Source organism: Apium graveolens, chromosome 10, assembly GCF_009905375.1.
Source record: "Apium graveolens cultivar Ventura chromosome 10, ASM990537v1, whole genome shotgun sequence".
Taxonomy (NCBI): Eukaryota; Viridiplantae; Streptophyta; class Magnoliopsida; order Apiales; family Apiaceae; genus Apium; species Apium graveolens.
In genome coordinates, this window is record NC_133656.1 from 203,703,565 (window position 1) to 203,707,751 (window position 4,187).

The following is a 4,187-nucleotide window of genomic DNA, read 5'->3' on the forward strand; positions in this document are numbered from 1 at the left end:
TATCTCACCAAAAAAGGTTCTCAATGGACTAACTATATATATATATATCTGTATATGTGTGTGTGTATAATTCGGTTAATTTAATTAAAACGAAATCAACATTCTGAGAAACCGAATCAAACCGACATAATTTAAACCAAAATAATCTTCTTCTTTTTTAAAAAATCTCAAACTGAAATATCTCGGTTCGGTTTTGCTCGTCCCTATTTTTGGGAGTATATTATTCTTTTTAAATGTGAAGATTATCTCTTGATAATCTAGAATAATTTTCATATAAAGACTATGAAATTATAGAAAAAATGGTTAGAAAGGAAAACAAAAACATTAGATATAATTTTTTTAAGATATGTCGTTTAATATTTAATTTATATTTTCCCAAATATATCGGATATCCAAAATTCATAATTTTTTTATTAGTGACTTTTTGGTACATAAATCGTATTGGAATTCCATGCACGGAAAAAGAAGTTTCCTTCATTTTAGAAAACTAGCATAAGAACCCGTGCAAGGCACGGGTCATGTTCTAGTTTAACTTATAAACTTCTGGGATGTTACATTTTTTGCGATGTTAATAACTTTTGCCAATTTTGTTTATGATTTGTGCCGATTTTTATATGTATTTGCTTCGTTATCGATGTGAACAATTCATGATTGAGAATATTTTTAGCGAAGTTACCTCAAATATCAAGTGTATGTTAAATGTCCCAATTATTTTGCATTTAACTTCATTGTTGCACGATGTTAGTATGACTGCATATAATGTTTATTAAAAGGGTATACCGACTTCTTCCTGTTTTTCATCAATAGTTGCGAGTTGCCAGTTGCAGCTCTTTAGGTATAACTGTATAAATTTAGATACATATTTGAGTACAAAATGGAACTAAATCATAAATCAGGATGTCAATTTAGCATATAAATTTGGATGTCGATTTAGTATATGAGTACTAATAATTCTACTGCCTCCATTTTAGAATAGAATGTTTAAACTGAGTACATTGGGCTGTAGAAAACATGAAACATATTATTTTTGGCAACTGATTTACCATCCCAAAAAGAATATAGTGTTTAAAGTACTGGCTAACGAAAAGTTTAGGGTAGCTCTTCTATCTCCGGTCTCAACTCTCCACCTTCACTTCTACAAAAAAATCATATTATTAGCTCGATGGAGATGCCTAAAATAATTTCAAAAGAGGAAGATATTGTGTTGAATTTAGTACTTTAGTGTGACATTATGAGCATACATTTTAGGAGCAAACCAATTCCAAGAAAATCAAAACTAAATTGAATAACAAAACTTACAACTTTTGCCTACTTATCACATTTTTCCTTGTGTCTTTCGCTTTTCAGATTGGAAGTTTTAAAAAATCAAGTTGATTTCTTTTTCAGTAATTGAACTTGTTTTTGAATTGAATCTAAATAGTGGGTAATAAATAAGCGACAAAAGCAATTGATACAAGCTAACATTCTAGCTAGCTTATGTTCAATAACTTAAAGGCCTTGAAAATTCGTAACTCTTTATTTTCTAAGTGCAATTAAACTCTCCAACTAATTAAATCATTCAATTAATACATTTAAATAAACACTATATAAAATACATAAATAATAATGAACTAACCATCATAGGAGCCTTTGAGAAATGACACGCTTCACCCGGATGCTGCAAAATGGTTTTTGTGTTATTTTTCTTAATACCCTCTACATTTACAGCTCACATAATATATAAGATTTTAAAATATATGGGTCGATGATCACCACGATGAAGCCCATGCATGATGATAATTAAAATCGTTTGGTCAAAATGAATTTTAAGTCGTAGTTTAAAAACTGGATTTACTACACCATGCCCATCAAACTGATGAGCAAGTAAATATCCGCTACAAGAAAAAGGTGAATAGACATCACATATTAGATATCGGTCACTCATGTCACTAATGTCAAAAGTTTTATTAACATCATCCCGCGTAAATATGATGTCTTTCTAGGTTTATGACATCAATTTTCTTAAAGCCGATGTCATAAGTTCTCCTAAAAAAGTTAATCCCGCGCCCCTCCAATATTTTCCCCCGTTAGTCAAAAATTTTCCCACTTATTACCAAATTGTCTCCCCCCTGCACAAATTTTTTGTTTCACCCCTCTTGCAGCAAATTAACTACAAACTAAAACCTAGAAAATAAATCTCACTTTCTCTCAACTCTCTGTCGACTAAATTCTCTCTCCCGACTATCTCGCCAAAAACCCTAATTTCTCAACTCTCACCTCCACTCATGACTCAATCATCTCTCAACACTTTTCACCCTTATCCAAAAACCCTAAATCTCATCCTCACACTCTCTCGACTTCCACTAATTTACTGTAAGAAGGTCAACTATATTCGATTTGTTCATTCTCACTCACCAGATTTGTTCTTTATCACTCACCAGGTTTGTTCTGTGAATTAATAACGATCAAGATTTTGTTGTACAATCTACCAATATTGTAAAATTTGGCTTCAAAATACGTAGGATAGTGAAATAAAACAAATTACTGAACATGTCAAAAAAAAGAATCAAAAAACTGAACTAAAAGCAATAACTATCTATCTAAATAATAATAATAATAATAATAATAATAATAATAATAATAATAATAATAATAATAATAATAATAATAATAATAATAATAATAATAATAATTTGTAAGTCATTCTGAGGTCACCGAGAATGAATAACACAAAGAATTTATTTTATGGCTCATCAATATTATAAGTGCAGGCTTCAAAATATGCAAAATAATAAAATAATAATAACAACTGAAAAGACCTAAAAGATAGGAAAATGCTGAAAGAAAGGCAGAAACATCCATCAAAATTATAATATATAAGCATGTCATTTTTAGGTTACCACATAGGGACATTGCTAGCTCTAAGGAAGGAAACAGTGTTCTTAGACACTACAGTCCAACGGGGTTAAGCAAAGCCATTCTCTTTTGATCTTCCTGTACTAAGGTAGTTATCCTAAGGTGGACAAATAACTGTAACCATCTAAATATAACCAAACTTTCTAATAAAGATAATATATTGGTGCAACAAAAAACTATGGGTTATTAATAAAAAATTATTAATTGAAAATTGTTCAATTATATGTAGGGAATGGTATATACTAACGTTAAAGACATGCTCCAACCAGTGAAGCCAACTGGCAAGACCCTTGAGCTCCACTTTTGCTTTTGAAGTTTAAAGACCAAAATATCAAAGACAAGATTTAGCATGTTACATAGAATTTAGTCTCTCAAAGAATAGAACGAATGAATATATATGTAAACAAAGAAAAGAGTGACGAAGACTTAAAAAGTACACATTGAAAACATCTGATAGGATAAGTTTATGTCTGGTATGGGATTAACAGCTAAATAAATAATATTAATTGGTTTAAATAAATGTAATAATAAAATAGATTGTATCAATAAGGAAAAACCATTTTTAATGATACTTTGATAACTAAATTGGTTCCACCTTTATTTTCATGCAGGTTTCTTAAAAATCACATAGCCATGAAACTATTGAAATTGAGCAGTAAGTTTAAACCCTATATTTCTATTTAATCTACAAATCTATTATCCTCCAAATGTAATAACGAAAATCTTGGAATCACATAATAATTACAATTCTTTTATTATAATTGTACTCAAATGACTTTTCAACCTAATAATAAAATTGTTGGGATCATAGTATATTTAGAACTTACTTTTTAGTCAGGAAGCATCAACACTCTGCCTTGATAACCCTATGTGCTCCAGGAACACCTCCGTTATGGGAAGTGGTGGATGTCCCCTATTCCATGCCGAAACATCACTTTGATTAACTGTCATGTGCGGACACGAAAATTAGAACATTTTGGCCTTTTAATCTTCAATCAAACAATAAAGAACCCAATGACCATGATGGTAGCACATAAAATGCTCACAATACCAAAATAATATATATATAAATTATTAATATGATTGATGCATGTATTTGGTCCACTCTTTGTAGAAATTCACATTACATGAAATATACTACGGTTTCAAGAATGAGCAACATGACTGGATACACTTGCCTATATAAACAAACACAAATATAGATCCACAATCAACACGTTTTGATGTTTCGATTCTTACCAATTGTGTCGCCTCCGATTCACCCCTTCATCGCCGCCCCTAGATATTTCGGC

General features: G+C 30.5%; 1 long non-coding RNA gene across 1 annotated transcript; it reads right to left on the reverse strand.

The window, feature by feature from the left end:
* Positions 1-965: 965 nt before the first annotated feature.
* Positions 966-3,808, reverse strand: LOC141692263 (uncharacterized). Its single transcript, XR_012562788.1, has 3 exons — positions 3,723-3,808; positions 1,616-1,657; positions 966-1,135 (listed from the first exon to the last, which is right to left on the reverse strand). It is a non-coding gene; the product is annotated as an uncharacterized LOC141692263 (long non-coding RNA).
* Positions 3,809-4,187: the final 379 nt, after the last annotated feature.